General features: G+C 37.4%; 1 protein-coding gene across 4 annotated transcripts in view; it reads right to left on the bottom strand.

Annotated features, from left to right (window-relative positions):
- Positions 1–22,295, bottom strand: part of XRCC4 (X-ray repair cross complementing 4) — a 289,569-nt gene extending 267,274 nt beyond the window's left edge. For 2 of the 4 annotated variants that reach the window (XM_045393995.2, XM_073993768.1), the window contains exon 1: positions 22,227–22,295. The gene's annotated coding sequence lies outside the window, so the exon portion shown is untranslated. Of the gene's footprint in view, positions 1–7,977; positions 8,266–22,226 lie in introns of those variants that run through there. The other 2 variants (XM_065546472.2, XM_073993769.1) reach the window with 2 other exon arrangements.
- Positions 22,296–22,394: the final 99 nt, after the last annotated feature.

Raw genomic sequence — 22,394 nt, 5'->3', positions numbered from 1 at the left:
CCTACTCTAACCCTATAAAGTGGGTATTAAAAAGCAATAAAATGACCTAATGCATGAACAAATTTCCCACATACTATTTAATACCTAGCTCCAAGGTGCCCTTAAAATTGGACCCTAAGTTCCAAGACTATAATTTCCTTCATATTATTAACAGCCACTTTTGATTACAAATAAACTTGGCAGAAAGGATGAGAGTACACTTATCATTTTGGAAACTTTCTAGACTGTCACAAGAACACTTTAGTTCTAATTGCAGTTTCATGTGAGAATGACACTTAACAGAACTGAAGAGATAAGATAGTACCTGAAACAGCATTAACTAAGCAGCAGTCTTTTTTCAACAAGAACTTAGTAATTATGATTTCTTAAGCCTCAAAATTTTTGACACCTCTCATATTTCAATTCCAAAAGAGTGAGGGTGTTCCTATGAAACATCACCAATTAAGCTTATATACAGTTTTCTACTTAAAAAAAAAAAAAAAAGGGTGTTTTCGGAACTGAAATGTAACTAAAAGCACTTGTATGAAAAAGGAATAAGACTTATAAACAATGTACTTTTCCCCCCACTCACAAACCCATCATTTACTTAAAACTGTACCCATTTATCTGCCTATTTCTTAATGACAAACAAGAGAACAAGTGATAGGATTGAGGAACTTAGTCTGAGGAAAAAACAAAACAAAACCTATAACATATCCTCAAATTCAGCAATATAAAACTAGGAACTATATAAAATTACCAACATTTCACAATTTTTAACCTATAAAAATGACAATTTCATACAGTTCAAATGATAGTAACAGTTATAAATAGCACATAAGGACTTACATTCCTACTTGGATGAGTAACTACATATTTATTTCCCACGCTTCAATTTCTCAGTCTAAGTCATTTTGACCACATCTCTGAATACATTTTGTACAACTCCAGCAAGAAGAAGGTCCAAAGTATAAGCAAGACTCTATTCTGAGGTCCCTTGGGTTATATATTCTCAAAGTAGACTGAAATTTATACCTAAAATTTAAATCAACCTCTATTCTCTCTTGTTAGGGTACAAGTTCTAATACTTCCAGAAGCCATGAAGATCAGGAGTGAGGACATATGCATCCATTGTATGATGAGTGGGACTGTGGGACACTAGAAACTACAAGTACCATATAAAGATGGTAGCCATTACTCACTGCAAAGCAGGTTGTTATCAATGGTAAGTACCGGTCCTTAGTGTTCTGTCATTCAGATTATTCAAGAAACTAACAAATTCCTATTTTTATGTAGAAGTCAACTGGCTTTTAAATGTTGCCTCATATGTTTTTCAAAACACTGAGTATAAAGTTTCCAAAATTATATGTGTACGCCTACAATAAGAATTCTGCACCCATCCACAAACAAAAATCTTGTTGTAGGAGTCCTGGGATTCAGGTAGGAGGCTGTAAAACCCCAGCAGAGCCCGAGACTTAGGAAAGTCATTTTGAGGGTACAAACTTGCACCTAGACACACAGATTGGGCTCCTGGGTTCAAACCCAGAAACAATCCTGTTCGCCAAATGGCTTGGCTTCAGCCCCCCTTTGGCTTTTGCAACTAAAACCATCTGCCAAGGGGTCCTGGAGGAATTACATACCCAAGTGCACCACAAAGGCTGGTCAGCCCACCAACATCAGTCTTGGCAGTGGACCCAAAAGTTACCCTATAATTCAGCTCCAGCCCCCCCATCTGTGGTCCCCACTTATTACTGCTCACACAAAAACCCAGAAAAACACTTACCCATCTGAGCCACTGGGACAGGATTGCTACCCTCTATCCCACAGCAGACCCCAAGGGGGACCTTTCTTGGCTACAGCACTTCTCTCCTACAGCCCTGGAAGTATCCTGCCCATGTAGAGAACTGCTGGGAGACTCACATATCTGAGTCACCACGGCAGGCTTACCAGCCTCCATCCCACAGTAGATCCTGACAGGGCTGTCTCAGCTCCAACCCCTCTCTGCCACAGCGAGGAAACGATCCCACCTATGCAAAGAACTTCTGGGATTTGTGTAAGTCTTAGCCACTGGGACAGGTGTGTCTGCCTGTATCCCACAGCAGATCCTGGAACAGCTTAGTCTCAGCTCCAATCCTCTTGCTGGGGACTATCTTGCCTGGACAGGGAACTGCTGAAAGAAGCATCCATCCATCTTAGTAATACCAGAACAGGCTTACCAGCCCCTGTCCCACAGCAGATTGTGAACAGGTCCAGTTTAGCTCTAGCCCCTCTCACTGCAATTTGAGAACTATCCTAAAAGTACAAAGATCTGCTAGGAGATTCATGATCTGTGCACTGGGACAGACTTGTTAGCCTCCAATCCACAGCAGATCCTGAAGGGCCTCTGCTTAGCTACAGCCTCTCTCTGCTGCAGTCCAGGAGTAATCCTGCCTACACAGAGAACTACTAGAAGACTAGCCAGTCTGAGCAACTGGGACAAGCTTGCCAGCCTCCACCCCACAACAGATCCTCAGCAGATTTTGAAAACAAGCAGGCACTTGTTCTGACACAGGAGGGAGTTTAACCACAGTGGTCCCTAGCCTCAAAGCCTACTTTCCTACCCCACTGAGCATTTCTAATAAGCATTTCTATTGAGCATAAAAATTGGTCCATCCATCCCAATCCACTTAACCTCAAGGACCCTCCTGCAACCCTGTCCAACTGCTGAACTCAAATAAAGGAATACACCCTGTGGCCAAGGCTGATCAGAGGAAATTTCTGTGCCCATTCAGCAGCTCAGACTAATTGCAGAGCTCAGACAGTGGTCCTGTCAGATAAGAGAACCTATGTAGCTACCCCAAAAAAAATTCAGAGCAAAGGTAGCAGGCCAGCTTTCTAGAGGACTGAAAAGCAAGTTGTATCTGCTAAGGGTTATTACTAGCTGGCCCCTCCAGAAGTATAGGCTAGAATAAATAGTAAAGTTCTATCCCTGCCAATGAACACCTGTAAAAGCTGGAAAAAGTGGTTGTCTCCACAAATGTGCAAACACCAATACAAGGATACGGGATTACAAAGACTCAGGAAATCATGACACCTCCAAAAGAAACGAATAAAGCTCCAATAATGAATCTCAAAGAAAATGGAATCCATAAAATGGTGTAAAAAAAAAAAAAGAATTCAGAATAATCCTTATTAAAAAGTTAAATGGGCCGTGCATGGTGGCTCACACCTCTAGTTCCAGCAACTCAGGAGGCTGAGGCAGGAGGATCCCTTGTGCCCAGGAATTCAAGGCTATGGTGAACTATGATTTTGTCCCTGCACTCCAGTGTCCAGCCTGGGAGATAGAGTGAAACCTTGACTCTTTTGAGAAGGAAAAAAAAAAGTTAACTACAAAAATATACAAACAGAAAATTAAATTTTGAAAACAATACATGAACAAAACGAAAAGTCTCACAAAGAAATATAAACAATTAAAAAATGGAAATCCAGGAGATAAAGAATACAATGACTAAACGGAAAAATGAAATAGGAAGCTTGAACAGCTGCCTTGAGGAAGCTGAAGAATCAGTGAGCTTGAAGATGGACATTTGAAATTAGTCAGAGGAGAAAATAAAAAAAGAAAAGAAAGAAGAGAAAAGGAAAGAAGAGGGGAGGGGAGGGGAGGAGGAGAAGGCAGGAGGGGAACCTATGGGGATTATGGAGCACCATCAAGAGACCTAACCTATACATAACAGGAATTAAGAAGAAAAAAAAAAAAAGTGGGAAGATGCATATGAAAGAAATAACTAATGAAAAGTTCCCTAATCAGAAGAAGGAAGCCATCATCCAGGTACATGAAGAAAGGAGATCTCCAACCAAATTCAAACCAAAGAGGAGTTGACCATAACATGTAATTATAAAACTATCAAAAATTAAAAAGAAAGAAAAAATTCTGAAAACAGCAAAAGATAATAAAGAAATCACACACAAAGGGGTCCCAATAAAACTAACAGTAAACTTCTTAGCAGAAACCCCAGACCAGGAGAGAGTGGGCTGATACATTCAAACTGCTCAGAGGGAGCATAAAAAAAATGCTGCCAACCAATAATACTTTACCCAGCAAAGGTGTCTTTCAAAAATAAGAAGGAAATAAAAAATTTCCCAGACAAGCAAAATTTTACAACATCCCATAAATTTTGGCATACCATGTTTTCATTTTTGTTTGTCTAAAGATATTTTTAAATTTTCCTCTTAACTTCTCAACTGACCTATTGGTTGTTCAGAAGCATGTTGCTGATTTCAGCATACTTCTGAATTTTCTGAAATTCTTCCTGTAATTGATTTCTAGTTTCATAGAATTGTGGTCAGAAAAGGTACATGATATGATTTCAGTCTTCCTAAACTTGCTATGATGTGCTTTGTGAACTAACCTATAATCTATCCCGGAAATGATCTGTGTACATTTAAGAAGATTGTGTATCCTGTTGGTGTTAAGATGGACTACTCTGTATATGTCTGTTAAGGTTCATTTCATTTAAAGTGCTGCTTAAGTCTAATGCTGCCTTATTAATTTTCTGACTACATTATCTGTCCATTATTGAAAGTGGTGCACTGAAGTTCTCTACTGTTACTGTATTATAGTCTATCTCTGTATACTCTTTAATGTTTGCTTTATATATTTAGGTGCTCCATTGTTGGGTACATATGTATTCATAATTGTTATAGCCTCTTGGCAAACTGACTACTTTACCATTATATAATGCCTTCATTTTATTCTTTTTACAGCTTTTGACTTAAAGTCTATTTTTTTCTGCTGTAAGTATTGCTACTCCTGCTGATTTTTCGTTTCCATTTATGTAGAATATCTTTTTCCATTTCATCACTTTCAGTCTATGTACATCCTCAAAAGTGAAGTGAATTCCTTGTAGGTAGCATGTAGTTGGGTCTTGTGTGTGTGTGTGTGTGTGTGTGTGTCTGTGTGTGTGTGTGTGTGTCTGTGTGTCCATTCATTTACTCCTTGTCTTTTATAGGAGAATATAACCCATTTACACTCAGTATAATTACTGATAGGTAAAGAAAGGACTAACTTTCTTGCCATTTTGTTAATTATTTTCTGTTGTTAGGTTTTTTTTTTTTCTTAAAGATAGTTTGTTTCCTTCTTCATCTCTTGCAATTTTCTTTTGTGGTTTGATAGCTTCCTGTAGCGGTATGTCTTGAATCTTTTGAATTTCATTTTATTTTCTGTGCATCTCGTATAGACTTTTACCTTTTGGCTACCATGAGGCTTACAAAGAATATCTTACACTTCTGTCTATTTTAACCTGATAGCAGCTTAACATTGATTAAATACAACTCAACACTTTTACCCAGCCATTTTATGTTTCTGAAGTCTAAATTACATCATATTATAAAATATATCCCTTGAAAGTTTATTGTAGCTGTGGTTGCAATTAATAATTTTGTCCTTTAACCCTTGTACTAAGGATAAAATTACACTACACACCACCATTACAGTCCTAAAATATTCTGAATATTGATCAGTATTACTTATACCCTTAGGTTCTGTGCTTTTATAACTTTATTGTTATTAATTATCAGCCCTTATTTTGACATAAAAAACTCCCTTTAGCAATTCCTGTAAGGTAGGCCTAGTGATGATGAACATCCTTAATTTATGAAATGCACAGTTCTAAGAAAAAAAATTTATGGCAATAAATAGCCACATCAAAAAAGAAGACATGTTGCAAATAAACAATGTTACATCTAAAGAAAATAAACAAAGAAAAGCAAACTAAGCTCACAGTTCACAGAAAAAAAAGAGATAATAAAAAGATCACAGCGGAAACAAATGAAATAGAAACTAGAAAATACAAAATAGCAACAAAACTAAGTTTTTCTAAATAAAAATAAAATTAACAAATCTTTAGCTAGACTAACCAAAAGAAGAAGATAAAAGACTCAAATAAAATCAGAAATAAAAGAGAAGACATTTCAACTGACATCACAGAAACACAAAGGATCATAAAAGGTTATTATAAACAATTATATAGCAAAAAAATGAATACTTTGAGGAAATGAACAAATTCCTAGATACATACAACCTACAAGACTGAATCATGAAGAAATGGAAATTCTGAACTGACCAATAACGAGAGGAGTTTCTAGTCGTAATAAAGTCTTCCACCAACAAAAAACCCAAAACCTGATAGCTTCACTGCTGACTTCTACAAACATTTCAAGAACTAATACCAATTCTCTACAAACTATTCAAAAAAAATCAAAGAGGACAGAATACTTCCAAACTCTTTTTATGAGGCTAGTATTACTCTAATCCCAAAGCCAGAAAAGAACATCCCAAGAAAATATAACTACAGGTCAATATCCTTGAAGATTACAGATTTAAAAAATCCTCAACAAAATATTAGCAAACCAAATTCTACAACACCTTACAAGGATCTTTCACAATAATCAGTGGGATTTATTTGTGGTATGCAAAGATGGTTCAAATATGCAAATCAATAAATGTGATACACTACATTAACAGAACGAAACACAAAAATCATATGATCATCTCACAAAATGCAGAAAAAGCATTTGAAAAATAATTTAATGTCCTTTTATTAAAAAAAAAAAAAAACCTCAACAAATTAGGTACAGAAGAAATGTACCTCAACACAAGAAGGGCCATATGTGACACACACACAGATAACATCATACTCAAAGGGAAAAAACTGAAAGCTTTTCCTCTGAGATATAGAGCAATCCTACTTACAGTAGCTACAAAAAAATACTTAGGAATATATTAATCGAGGTGAAATACCTGGACACTTACAACTATAAAACATTAAAGAAAGAAATGGAAGAAAACACAAACAAATAGAAAGATATCCCATGTTCATTGACTGGAAGAATATTGTTAAAATATCCATACTACCTAAAGTGATTTAAGATTCAATGCAATCTGTATCAAAATTCCAACATTATTTCTCATAGATGTAGAAAAAAAGAATCCTAAAATTTATATGGAAATACACACACACACACACACACACACACACACACACACACACACCCCCCCAAATAACCAAGGCAATCATAAGCAAAAAGAACAAAGTGTTCAAACTATACTACAAAGGAGTAGTAATTAAAACAGCATAGTAGTGTTTTATTTTTATAAACAGAAACATTTTATGCCTATTTGTAAATAGGCATACAAAACAGACACATTGACCAATGGAACAGAATAGAGAGTCCAGAGAACAACTCATACATCTATAGTCAATCGATTCTTGACAGAGGTAAAAAGAATATTTAATGGGAAAAGGACAATCTCATCAATAAATGATGTAGGGAAAACTGGATAGCCATATGAAATTGGACCCCTATCTCATACCACATACAAGTATCAACTCGAAATGGATTAAAGATTTAAACATAAGACCTGAAACTATAAAACTACAAGCAGAAAACAGGGTGGAATTTATACAGCACTGGTCTGGGCAACGATTTTTTTGTTGTTTTTTTTTCAGATTTGACATTAAAAGCGTAGGAAACAAAAGCAAAGACAGACAAATGAGATTACATCAAACTCGAAAGCTTCTGCACATCAAATGAAACAATTAGCAGAGTGAAGGGACAACCTACAGAATGAAGAAAATATCTGTAGTACATACATTTGATAAGGGGCTAATATCCAAAATATAAGAGGAAATCAAACAGCTCTATAGAAACAAAACAGATAATCCAATAAAAACGTGAGAGATTGACCTGAATAGATATTTCTCCAAAGAATACATCTGAATAACTGACAAATAATTGAAAAAATGCTCATCATCACTAATCATTAGGGAGATAGAAATTAAAATCACAATTAGATATCACCTCCTATCTGTGAGAATGGCCATTATCAACAAAAACAACAAACATTTGCAAGGAGGTGGAAAAAAGGGAACTTTTGTACCCTGTTGGTAGGAATATAAATCAGCATAACCATTATGGAAACAGTATGGAGGATTCTCAAAGAACTAAAAATAGAATTACCATATGATGCTGGGAGCAGTGGCTCACGCCTGTAATCCCAGCACTTTGGGAGGCCGAGGTGGGCGGGTCACGAGGTCAGGAGATCGAGACCATCCTGGCTAACATGGTGAAACCCCGTCTCTACTAAAAACACAAAAAATTAGTTGGGCCTGGTGGCGGGCGCCTGTAATCCCAGCTACTCGGGAGGCTGAGGCAGGAGAATGGCATGAACCAGGAAGGTGGAGCTTGCAGTGAGCGGAGATCGTGTCATTGCACTTCAGCCTGGTTGACAGAGCGAGACTCTGTCTCAAAAAAAAAAAAAAAAGAATTACCATATGATTCAGCAATCCCACTTCTGAGTATTTACCTGAAAGTTTTAAAATCAGAATGTGGAAAAGACATCTGTATTCTCATATTCACTGCAGCACTAGACAATAGTCAAGTTATGGAATAAACCTAAATGTCTATCAGAGCATAAATGAATACCAAAAAATTCATATACACACAATGGAACACTAGTCAGACTTTAAAAAATAAAAATAACTTTGTAATTTGTGACATCACAGATGGAATTGGAGGATATTACCCTAAATGAAATAAGGCACAGAAAGACAAATGCCACAGTTCTCACTTAAATGTACAACCTAAATTAATTGAACTCACAGAAGCAGAGAGTAGAATGGTGGTTACCAGAGGTTGGGTGGTAGAGAGGATGGGCAGTTGATAAGGTTTGGCTGTGTCCCCGCCCAAATCTCATCTCGAATTGTAATCACCAGATGTTGCAGGACCTGGTGGGAGGTGATTGGATCACAGGGACAATTTCCCCCATGCTGTTCTCGTAAGAGTGGAGTGAGTTATCACAAGAGCTGATGGTTTTAAAAGTGTTTGGCAGTTCCCATTTCACTCTTCTCTCTCACCTGCCACCATGTAAGATGTGCCTGCTTTTCCTTCTGCCATGATTGTAAGTTTCCTGAGGCCTCCACAGCCATGCAGAACTGTGGGTCAATTAAACCTCTTTTCCTTATAATGTACCTAGTCTTAGACAGTTCCTCATAGCAGTGTGAAAACGGGCTAATACAATAGTCAAAACAGTATAAAGCCTCAGTTATATATGAGAAATAAATCTGACTTTTTTATTTTAGATCAATTGTACAGCATGCTGAACAGAGCTAACAATTGAGTACTGTACATTTCAATGTTGCCATGAATAAACAATGTTAAATACTTGAAGGGATAGATATGTTAATTAGCTTAATTTAATCATTCTGCATTGTATTCAAAATTACAGTATCACTTTGAACCCCATAAGTATAAACAACCATAACCTATTATGTAAATAAATAAAATTTAACAAACAAAAAATACTGTGTGTATGTGATAAGAAATATGTTTGAACTTTGTCTCCTGCTCCTTGCACAGAGTTGGCAAAATCCTTGAAATTTCCTGAGTGATAGGAATGTTTTTGTTACTCATAAGGAACTGCTTTCAATTACACCTGAGTTTATAATAACGAAGTGACTTAGAGTGGGGCCTCTAGATAGCCTCAGGATGGAGCTGGTCACCAGAAACATCAAGTGATTACTAGGCTGGGATTTTCAGACCCTCCTCCCAACCCTCCATTCCTCCCATGCACCCAGACCAGGAGATTGAGCTCTATAAAAATTTGAATTGGGAGGTGTATAAGTCCATTTTCACACTGCTGATAAAGACATACCTGAGACTCAGTAATTTACACAGGAAAAACAGTTTAATGGACTTATAGTTCCATTTGGCTGAGGAGGCCTCATAATCATGGCAGAAGGCACGGAGAAGCAATTCATGTCTTACACAGATGGCAGCAGGCAATGAGACAGAGCTTGTGCAGGGAGCCCTCCCCCCACCTTACGAAACCATCAGATCTCGTGAGACTTATTCACCATCACGAGAAAAGCATGGAAAAGACCTGCCCCCATGATTCAATTACCTCACACTGGGTCTTTCCCACAACATGTGGGAATTCAAGATCAGATTTAGGTGGGGAAATAGCCAAAACATATCTGGAGGTTTAGGAAGGAGGATCACTTAAGCCCAGGACTTTGAGGTTACAGTGAGCTATGACTGTGCTGCCTGCATTCCAACCTGGGTGACAGAGTGAAACCCTGTCTCAAAAAAACAAAACTCTTGAACAAGGAGATGTGAACAGCTTCCTGTTTGGTGAACACATCATGGTGCTGAAAGGTGGCATGCCCACAGAAGGGCATTGAAGGCCTGTTCCCCTGCCCCCATACCTTTCCCTATGTGTCATCTATCATTTGGGTGTTCCTAAGTTCTATCTTTTGTACTAAACCAGTAAAGGTAAATAAAATATTTTTCAGACTTCTGTGAGCCATTATAGCAAATTATCAAATCTGAAGCGTGGTATCATGGGAAACCTGTTTATAACTGGTTGGTCAAAAGTATAGGTGACTCAGGACTTGTGACTGGCACCTGAAGTGGGGGCAATTTTGTGGGACTGAGCCCAGAACCTGTGAGATCTGACACTAACCCTAGATAGTGTTTGAATTGGACTGAGTTGTTGAATATCCACTTGGCGTCAGAGAATTGGAGTTATGATTGGCCTCCAAGGATCCCAAGTCAGTTATCTTATTCCCCCAATGGGGGAAAAAGAGGGTTTAATATAGGAACGATATTGGGATAATCATGCTCAGCAGATTCTCTGCCAGTTCTTCTCCTGATGGAAAGGGCCTGGAGCTGAATTATATACACTGAATCACTCAGCAGAAAGCTCAGCTAATGGCTGTTTGAAATTGAACTTTGATAGTTTCAAAATTCTAGTACCATTCTGTTAGATTCCCAAGTGCTGGCCTCTCCAACATTTGAATGAAGCAAGCAACAAAATTAATCCAGATTAGAAGTCACTTGTTATCAAGGTATCACAATTTAGGAGGCTATGCTTCTACAAGGGTAGTGTCTGATAGCACCTAGTTAACTGCAAAATTGGCACTATCTCCAGCAGGCAGCAGTGAAACAAGGCCACACAGCTAAAAGGGTATCTTTAAATTACCTTATTGATCAGAAAGATTAATCAATTGGTGGCCTCTTTATGGCTACCACTTAATATCAATTTTGAAACGAAATACTAAAAAAGATTGTCAGAATTCTTCAAAGGATTCTGAAATAGCACTAAATCAAACATCTTCCTGCCTATAAAGTACAATGAAGTGAAAATGAAGTCAAATTATTAATAATCTTCAAACTTCAGAACAATCAAGAATGATTATCTTATTAGAAATAAGTTGGAAATGCTACATGCATCAACAATCTTCAAACTACAGAACTACCACGAAAAATTTTCTCATTAGGGAGAAGTTGGGAATGTTATATGTCTTACAAAAAAATATTATTTTTAATCAAACACTTCCCCAAAAGAATTAGTGAAATGTTTATTAACAAATGAAGCCACACTACTTTGTGCAAGTGAAGCAATTTTGCATTGCAAAATTTAAAATGCTGATCTGAAAAGTTATTCAAAGTTAAGTTAGTTTCAGAGTCACTTAATATGTTTTAAAAATTCCCATTAAGTTGAAATAATGAACTGAAATCAATCTGCAGAATGTCAGCTGTAAAAATTCCACTCCATCTACCAATCATTCATTAAGGAAGCAGTATGTGCAAACTTTGTGTTCAATAAGAACTCCAGCAGATCAAGAAAAAAAAAAAATGATACTTTCTCTCCAGAAATTTTCATCCACTTCGGAGAACATGACACTACAGAGCTCAATATAAATTATAATTAAACTTGTTAGTTATTTTAAAAAAGTAAATACATACAAGATAGTATATAATTTTGCTACAGCAGAGTTAAAGTAGTAATAAAATAATGACAAGATACGTCAAATACCTGCTAAATGACATATAAAGGTGCTATATTTTCTAAGGTAAAAAAATTACAGGATCAATATACACAAAAATAAGAGGTATAAGAGAAGGTTTGCCTGAGGAATCCAATGTTCAGAAAATGAAATGTCAACAATCAACTAGTAGATTCACCAGTAGCAATGACGATACAATTCCAATGCCTTGAAAATTATCTTTCCTTTACAATTGAAATGCGTATTATTAAATTCAATTCTGCCTGCATAAATATTCCACTTTGGCCAAGGTACAAGAATGCCCAATGAAACATCAGAAATACAAAATATCCAGACAAATGAGGTACACGCTTTTCATTTTAACAAGGCATGTAGCTCCAAACCAAGTGAAGAGACATAGACCAAAATAAATTACTAAATTATTAAATTTTCAAAGGTAAGATTGTATTAATTTTTTCATGTATTTTAGTATGACATCTTGCTTGCTGAAACAATGAACACGCTATGACCTGGAAAAAAAAAATTTTTTTTTTTGACACAGAGTCTCACTCTGTCACCCAGACTGGAGTACAGTGGCACCATCTCGGCTCACTGCAACCTCCACCTCTCAGGCTCAAGTAATTCTCCTGCATCAGCCTCCCGAGCAGCTGGGATTACAGGTATACACCACCACGTCTGGCTAATTTTTGTATTTTTAGTAGAGATAGAGTTTCACTATGTTGGCCAGGCTAGTCTTGAACTCCTGACCTCAAATAATCTACCCGCCTCGGCCTCCCAAAGTGCTGGGATTACAAGTGTAAGCCACTGTGCACGGCCAACCAGGACAAATTTTATAGAGCTGTTGTTATTTAGAAATGCTTTTTTTTTTTTTTTTTTGGAGACAGGGTCTTACCCTGCCACCCAGGCTGGAGTGCAGTGGCGCAATCTCGGCTCGCTGCAACCTCTGCCTCCCAGGTTCAAGCGATTCTCATGCCTCAGCCTCCCAAGTAGCTGGGATTACAGGCGGGCACCACCACTCCTGGCTAATTTTTGTATGTTTGGTAGAGATGAGGTTTCGCCATGTTGGCCAGGCTGGACTTGAACTTCTGACCTCAGGTGATCCACCTGCCTTGGCCTACCAAAGACCTGGGATTACAGGTGTGAGCCACCACACCTGGCCTAGAAATGCCTGATTTTTTAATTAAACCTTGTTTAGAGGTTATATAAAACAGAGATATCTATTTAGCTCGTGGCCAAAAAAATTCAACCAAGTTAGAACATTCCAGAATATAAAGATCATGTTTAGGCAGTTAGGTAAGAACATTTGGTTCAGGTATGTCTGATTTAATATCTAAGGGATTTCTTTGACTCAGGACAAAATGAGGAAGAGAGAGCATCAGCCAATGTCTTAGAAAACTGTTTTTTTTTTAAAAAAAAAAAAAAAACCACCACCAGATAAAAACTGAGAAATTAAATTAAGGGACATACACAGTTGATCGCTGAACAGCTGAAGGTTTGTTCTGTGTGGGTCCACTTACACACAAAAGTTTTTCAATAAAAGTTATACCAAGTGTGTTTGCCTCTCCTGCCTCCTCTTCTACCTCCTCTACCTTTGCCACCTCTGCCACCCCAGAGACAGCGAGATCTATCCTTCTCTTCCTCCTCCTCCCCAGGCAGCTCAACATGAAGAAAAGAATGAAGACCTTCATGATGACTGACTTCCACTTAATGAATAGTAAATATATTTTCCCTTCATTATGATTTTCTTAGTAATATTTACTTTTTTCTACCTCACTTTATTGTAAGAACAGAGTACATAATGCATATAACACAAAAAATATATAACAGTTGATCAACTATTTATGTTATTGATGAGGTTTCTGGCCAACAATAAACCATTAGTAGTTAAGTTTTGAGGGAGCCAAAAGTCATACATGGATTTTCAACTGCTTGAGAGGTTGACGTTGCTAACCCCTGTATTGTTCAAGGGTCAACTCTATAGCTAATTACAATGTATGCTACTATATGGACTTAATAAATCATTCACTTCTTCTAAGAACTCATACAATATTATGAAGTGGTTAAATGATTAGATTACTATTTAAAAGTCACCTATCGCTACCATTAGAAAGGAGATGCCATGAGAAAACAAGTCCTGATACCCATGTTTTATGTTCTTAAGATTGTTTCAGGACTCTCGTTCAAAGAATTGCTAAGCTTAAACTTCTTCTAGAAGTCTGCAAAAGAATGTAAGATTGTGTGGTTCTAATGACTTGATATAAAAGTTCAAATGTCTAGTTTACATCAAAAAGCTCTTTGTTAAAATATAGTAATATTCAGATGGGAATTAACAGTGGTGATTTATGATATGATTTTGTACTGAGACATGTTTGTCAGATAACGATACCAAGGTCAATTTTCCTTATCACATTTAAAGTGCAAAAACTTCTATTTTCTATGTTGCCATTTAAGAAGTTCTCAGAGTATAAACTTTTGTCTCCCCAAATCAATATCTAAGTCATGATGAGCCAATTTCTCCTTAAGAACAAAGTTGAAAATGAAGGGTTGGTTCCTAAACACAACACTAGGCAAGTTTTTAAAATTCAATTTATAGATGAGTATCATAGCACAGCTAATTTACAAATTTATAAATAGCAACGATACTGTCATTTTTATGTTAAACCTATACATGGAACCCTATTAGTATACTATATCATACAAGCATCTACCGAAAAATTACCAAAAAAAATCACAAACTTTTAACTTTAACTTTTTAAGTGCCTCGAAGTTTAGACAGATGTAATTTTATTTTCCCTGAGCAGCTGTTCATTTGGACATATTCCGTATTTATTGATATACTGTGTCCAATGCTAGGGTCACATTTCTTAAACAGGAACTTGGCAACTTCCAAATTCTATGGTAAATATTGACATGTCTCAGCATGTCAATATTTATACTGTCAAGACTGACAAATTTCAACAATGGCTGCATCTTATTTCTTAGCAGCCATATGCTTCTGTTCCAATTGAGCAAGTTCCTTCTTTATCTCATAAAATTCTCATTCACTGCTCAGGTAAAATTACAAGTTAATGGCATCCTCTCACACAAGGCCAGATTGAACTCTTTGCTTACTTCAACATTTTAGTCACTTCTGTAGGATTAGCAAAGCTATGGAAATGAACACAAATTCAGGATACAATGTCCTCCAGGTAATATTTGTTTTTGATTACTTAATCTCAGCATAATTATCATTTGCAACCTCATTACTAATGTGGAAGCCTTTTCAGAATCTATACAGGTAATCTATTTCCTTTTTAGTTAGTCTTAAGGGCTAGGTAAAGATAAAACTGGTTTAGTTTATAGGCTGCGACAACAATGATCAATATTCAGACGGCAGTTTGAATTCAGAATGCCAATTATAAAGAGTAGTTGGGAAGTCTAGCTCATTATCTAGCATTAAACAAACAGTATTTTAAATGCAAAATTAGTTTACTTAATTTTGTGCTACGTGTCAGAGATACTGTTAACAAACTAATCATAATTAAATCAATCTTAAGAGCAAATTTCTGTATTGCTGAAAGAAAATCTTTGCAACATCTTTAAACACTCTGGGATTTCCCAGTGGTACACAAGCAAAAGTTTAATGTAATACGAAGTTATTGGTAGTAATGGCATCTAGTAAAAACATAAATGCCTCATGAACAGTTTGGAATTTTGGCATGTATTTCTTCTTACTGGCAACACAAACCTCAAGAACGTTTTTCTCTCCAAAAGTGCCTAATTTCATCAACATTAAAAATTTGCTGTCTACAATTGAACCCTGATCAATGATTTCAGCCAATGCTTTAGAAAAAAGCACAACTCGCTTTCATCAGGGCTGTGAGCTTCAACAATGACAAGGAACAAATTGTCCAGGGCTATAAAATGCATTAACTCCCTCCTACTTGTATAGAAAGATACAGTACCTTTCAATTATTTTAAAGACAGCCACCTTTCTCCTAAGAAACAAGGAATAGCAAATAAGCCATTGATTTTACACTCAAAAGACCCAGGTTGAAATCAAAACTATGCTTCATAGCTGAGTGTCTTTCATCATACCATTAATGCATTACAACATTCACTGATTACTTCCAATGTACCAGGATTGTATATCCCAAAGATCAGTAAGACACATTCACAACTCTCTACTGAAATAGAGACACCCAAAGAGAATTATAATATAAGTTTGTAAAATGCAGAGGTAGGGAGGGAGCTCCTCTGAAAAGCAGCACTCACCCTGGCCTAACATTTTAGGGAAGGCTTCCTTGAGTTACATCTAATATTATATGCCTCTTTAAAGAGAAATGGTTAGGTGAAAACAACTTAGGGGCAGAGGAAGAAAGATAAGGAAGGGCATTCCAAGTAGAAGAGTCTACATGAGTAAAGGCTTAGAGGCAAGAAATAGCATGATATACGAAAGTGATAAATAATTCAGTGTTTCAGACTGCAAATCAAAAATTACAGGTTCATGGTCAAGTGTGGTGGTTCATGCCTATAAATCCCAGCACTTTGGGAGGTCGAGCCAGGTGGGTCACTTGAGGTCAGGAGTTCGAGACCAGCCTGGCCAACATGGTGAAACCCCATCTGTACTAAAAATACAAAAAAGTTGCTGGGCATGGTGGCATGTACCTATAATCTCAACTACTCAGGAGGCTGAGACGGGAGAATTGCTGGAACCCAGGAGGCAGAGGTTGCAGTGAGTAGAGATTGCGCCACTGCACTACAGCCTGGGAAACAGAGCAAGACTCCATCTCCAAAAAAAAAAAAATTACAGATTCAAACACCCAATCAAGTCAGTCATTCATTCAACCAAAACCTACTGAGTACTTCTATGCCTCACACAAATGCTTTAGAATGTGGCATAAGACAACAAAACAGATAAAAATGCCTGCTGTCATGGATTTTACATTTTAATAGGGGAACACAATTAAAAATACATGTAACAAATATGTAAAACATATATAGAATAATGATAAATGCTGGAGTAAAAAGAGGAGATAAAACAGGGTGGAGGAGACTGAGAGTATAGGGGTAGGTGCTATGGAAGTTGCAAAGCTGTAATTTAAATAGGGAGGTTGGGATATGCTTTACTGCAAAGGTGACATTTGAGCAACATGTAAAAGATGTGAAGGAATTAGCTGTACGGATCCAAAAGCATTCTAGATAGAATAAGCAGTCAGTGCAAAGGCCCCATGGTAGAAGCAGGTCTGGTGTACTTAAGAAACAGGGTGGTAAGTGTGGCTGAAACAAAGGGAGAGAGAACACAAAGACATGCAGTTAGAGAGGTAATGGGAGACCAGATCATGTAGAGCAGAGGTGTCTGATCTTTCGACTTCCTTAGGCCACACTGGAGGAAGAATTGTCTCGGGCCACACATAAAATACACTAACACTAATGATACAAAAAAAAAAATCTCATAATGTTTTAAGAAAGTTTACAAATTTGTGGTGGGCTGCATTCAAAGCCATCATAGGTCACAGGCAGCCTGTGGGCTACAAGTTGGACAAGACTGATGTAGACTATTGTAGGCCAACGTAAGGCTGTTAGCTTCTACTATGAATCAAATGATTCACGAAAGGTTTTTAAGCAAAAAAGTAATGTTATATTCTTCTGTATATTATTTTGGAATAATTCTGAATTTACAGAATATTTGCAAAGATAATAGAAAGTTCCCAAATACCCCTCACCCCGTTTCTTCTAATGTTAACATCTTATACTATCACGGTACATTTATCAAAACTAAGAAACCAACACTGATACATTTCTATCAACTAAACCATAGACTTTATTTGGATTTCACCAGTTTTTCCACTAATAGCCTCTTTCTGTTTCAGGATCCAATCTAGGATAACATATTGCATTTAGAATCTTACATGTAAACGTACAATTTTTGATTTATATTTTAAAAGTATCACTCTGGCTGACATATGAGAATAGACTGTAGGGAGGCAAGGACTGAAAAAAGCAGAGAATAGAACACAATTACTGTAATGCAAGCAAGAAATGATACAGGACAATAACAAAAAATCCGGACAAGAGATGATCAGTATACTAATAGCAGAAATAGTAGAAAACTGGTGAATTCTAGATATCCTTCATAGAAAAAGCCAACAGGAATTGTTGGAATACAAGAGAAAGTAAGGAGTCAAGGATGACTCCAAAGATTTAACTGAGCAACTGGCTGTATAAAGCTGCCATCAATTCAGATGAGAAGGAATGGGAAAGGTTTGGGAGGAAAGGAGTTCAGTCTGGGACATTTGAGTTCAAGATATCTTTTAAATATGCAAATGAAGATGCAGAGGTAGAAAAAGAGGAATTGGGACTTGGAGCATAGAAAACTCTTCAGAGGATTTTTGTTGCAGAGAAGAGCAAACAAATGGGGTTGAAAATGGAGAAAGGTTAAGAGGTTTACAACTTGACATTCTAGAATACATATAGATAGTAAAATGGTTACTTTAGTGAAGGAGATTAACACCTACCATCTACCTTATTTTTTGTGTGTGACAAGGGCAGCTGAAAATCTACTTATTTAACAAAAATCCCTAACACAATAAAATTGTATTAACTTTGATCCTCATGTACATTTCAGTCTGAATTCAAAAGCCATGTGGGAAGAGAATGAGAACAAGTGGGGAGAAAAAAAGGACTAACACTTGAACACAAAAAACCTCTACCTGAGGTTAGGAAGGCTAGCTGAGGATGAGAGGAAAAAAGCAGAACAATTGTCTTTCAATATATATGAATAACAGTGAATGAAAAAAGGTAGGTAATGTAAAAGGTAATGTAAATCAACCCTATCATTAACACTGGCAACAAAGTAAAAAGAGAAAATGGGGAGAAAGTGGTCTGGTGATATAAATGCAATACCAACTTAATACTAAAACCTTTTATAGCAGTCCTCTCCTTATCCAACAGTGTACACCCCAAGGCCCCAGGGGAAGGCTGAACCCAATCAACTGCCTTCAATCTGAGCATGTTTCTTTTCACATCTTCTACCCACAAATTTAATTGCTTTATTATCTTAACTAAGTTTTTATCACGCACTATGGCTATAAGTTTGGCAGTCTGAGGTGTGACCGCAAAACTAGCATAAATTTTTTTGCTTATTCACAATTTTACAGATAGATTTGTTCTTACCATAGACCTTAGCAACATCAATATATGACATTTTTTTTCTTCCTTATTAAGTGGAGAACTTTCACTTTTTTGCTTAAAAGAGGCACTTTACAGCTACTCTTCGGCATAACCAAGTTGCCAGCATCGTTACCCTTGTGCTTTGAAGCAATAATTAAGTAAAATGAGTATTCCTAGAACACACGCACTGTGATACCACCTCCATCAATCTGATAACCAAGCAACTAAAAGGCAAGAAGCTTATACAGCAGGGATATGCTGAACAAAGAGATGATTCATGGCCTCAGGCTGAATGGAATGGGATGGAATAAGATTTCATCACAACTCAGAAAGGCATGCCATTTAAAATGTATGAAATATTTCTGGAATTTTTTTTTTTTTTTTTAATTGAGATGGAGACTCGCTCTATTGCCCACGCAGGACTGCAGTGGCACAATCTCGGCTCACTGCAGCCTCCACACTCTGGGTTCAATTGATTATCCTGCCTCAGTCTCCTGAGTAGCTGGGACTACAGGTGTATGCCACCACACCTGGCTAAGTTTTGTATTTTAGTAGAGATTGGGTTTCACCATGTTGGCCAGGCTGGTCTCGAACTCCTGACCTCAAGTGATCCGCCCACCTTGGCCTCCCAAAGTGCTGGAATTACAAGCATGAGCCACCACACCCGGCTGGAATTTTCTACTTAATATTTTCAGGCTGTGGTTGATCATAGGTAACTGAAACTGTCAAAATCAAAACCTCAGATAAGGAGAGACTACTGTATTTAGTGCCTAATATATGCAATTCAACAGTTCCTCCATTATAATTCCTCCTCTCCAGAGACTTTTAATTTACCAAAGCCATGCACAACAATAGACAACACTTTCTGAGTGCTTACTGTATGCCAAACACTTGCCTAGATGATTTACTTGTAATAACTCGTTTAATCCTCATAACACTGAGGACACTTTTGCACTGGCTCCACAGAAAAATATAAATATCACTATTTTTACATATGATTTGAATATACCCAAGAAAACAAAGTTGCAAATATTCTTCCAGATGCAGGTGAGATAAAAATTTTTAAACAGGTCAGACGCGGTACGGTGGCTTACACCTGTAATCCCAGCACTTTGGGAGGCCAAGACGGGAGGATCACTTGAGCCCAGGAGTTAGAGACCAGCCTAGGTAACATAGTGAGCCCCATCTCTACAAAAAATGAAATAAATTAAGCCAAGTATGGTGGCATACACCCATGGTCCCGGCTACTGAGGATACTGAGGGAGGAGGATAGATCACTTCTGCCCAGGAGGTTGAGGCTGCGGTGAGCCATGATTGTGCCACTGCACTCCACCCTGGGCAACAGAGCAAGATCCTGTCTCAAAAATAAAATAAATAATAATTTTTGAACAAAGGAATAACACAGTCAGATTTTATTTCTAGTAAGGAAAGGATCCAAGATGGTTTTAAATGAGGATTCATTGCAAAGCTGCCAGAAAGACTTTTGAAATTGTGATATAATCTGAAAACCAAAAAGTAGCAGGTTTATGTAAGACGATGCAGCTAAACTACCACCTCCCAAAAAGACTCACGTCAGATTAACTTTGATGTTTTACATAAATGCAATAAACATTATACATATTTGTTCAGCCTCATTTATTGGCACATGTGTTTCTCTCCATGGATAACTTAAAAACTGGCAATGTCGTTCTTTACTATTTTGAAGCTCAGGTACATAAGAAGCCATGGCCTAAAGTTAATTAAAATATATAGACATAGCAAATCAATTGTGATCTCTACAAGTTAAGCTTTCTGATGCTCTTCACAGGTAGCCTGAAGCAGAGCTTCATACAGAAGTATTACTCTTAAGTGTAACAAAGATCAAGACAATCTTCACATGAAAGCAAGGGCAGTTATGTCTACAGACACATTTACTACCCTAAAAGCCAAGCTCGATAAGTTGCACAACATAATTTCCATAGCTAAACCAAGTTTGTTTAATTTGAATGGCAAGACCTAAAAGGTATAATATAAAGGAATTACAAGACAGAACATTAAAAGACTTTTTTCTTCCTCAGGTGGAGAGTACTGTATTTTTTTTATACCTTTCTTTTTCCCCTCTCCCACAACGTTATTAAATTCCTTAAAAGAACAGACCATCTTTGTTCCTATGCTGCAATCTCAAGATCTATGAATAAAGCAGGCACCCAGTAAATACTTGCTAATTTGTGTAATTGACCAACTCTTGACAATTCAATATAACAGACTCAACTATCAAGTTAGTTAGAGTTTAAAACAAAACCGTTGTGTGCCCTAGTGAACGATGTAAAACACAAACAGCAGAATCCCAAATCTTCTAATCATTTGTGTTGCCCTAAATACAAAACGGTCTCATAGGCCGAATACAGGTCGTAAACCAACATCTCACCTGAGTTACCTTCTCTCTATCCACCTTCTAAGTCAATAAATAAAAAATTGAAAACATTCTGAAAAGAACCCTCTGCTGCCTGAGAAAAAAATACACCACACATTTAGAGCCAAAAGGTTGCCTTAAGGGGGCAAAGAGTGAAAAATTCTCCTTTCTAATACTTTATCAGAATTCCAAGAACTACGCAAATTCAAACACGTCAAAGCTCCTGTTTCTCCATCGATAAAATGCAGAAAGAAAAACGTGCGTGCGTGTGTGTGTGTGTGTAACAGAACCTCACCTATTGGGATAATTAACATCAGAAAAAGCTAAATTCTACTACTGATTAAAAGTTGGCTTGTCATTTGTCTTGCCAGTTGATCTCTCTAAAGTACCTATCAATTGCAGTTCCTTCCCATTGGTTACCACAGAAAGTTCTTTCCTGACCCCAAATTGCCTAGTACGTTTCAGTCACGATGCCTGGATGGAACCCACAGTTGACCAATATCTGGGGATTGAAAGGACAGGCCGGTGTTGGGGAAATGCTCACTATCCTCTGGATTCAACTGTCCTCCCAATCCCACAACCAACACAGAGCATTTCAAAAGTGCTTCGCATTCCCAAGAATCCCCCAGATGCAAATAGAGAAACTGAAAAGAAGGTGAACAGGTAGGTTCGCACCCTGAGGATGATGCCGGGAACCCTAGCATCCCCAAAAGCCCACAAGAGGAAGGCGCGGGAGCTCACAAATTGAGGGGGATTCTCACACTGTGGAGTTCTAGGGGTAAATAGCAGGGAACTTTTTTAAAAAGAAAGCAAAAGATAAAAAGAGAAAATCATATTTTTGTTATTTAAAGAGGCAGCCCACTTCCGGACCCTACCTCTCCGTGAGTGTACTTCCGGTCTCCTCCGAAACGCCCGCTTTCACAGATCAAGTTCTTGCAACCAATGAGAGCATCAGCTACTTCCGCCGGTCTGCGGGGCGTGGTCTAAATCCCGCCTTTTCCGGTGGAGAGGAGCCTATCCTAGAGTCTTAATCGCCCGACTCA

Source organism: Macaca fascicularis, chromosome 6 (genome assembly GCF_037993035.2).
Source record: "Macaca fascicularis isolate 582-1 chromosome 6, T2T-MFA8v1.1".
In the NCBI taxonomy this organism is placed as follows: Eukaryota; Metazoa; Chordata; class Mammalia; order Primates; family Cercopithecidae; genus Macaca; species Macaca fascicularis.
This window is presented reverse-complemented; position numbering and strand designations above follow the sequence as displayed.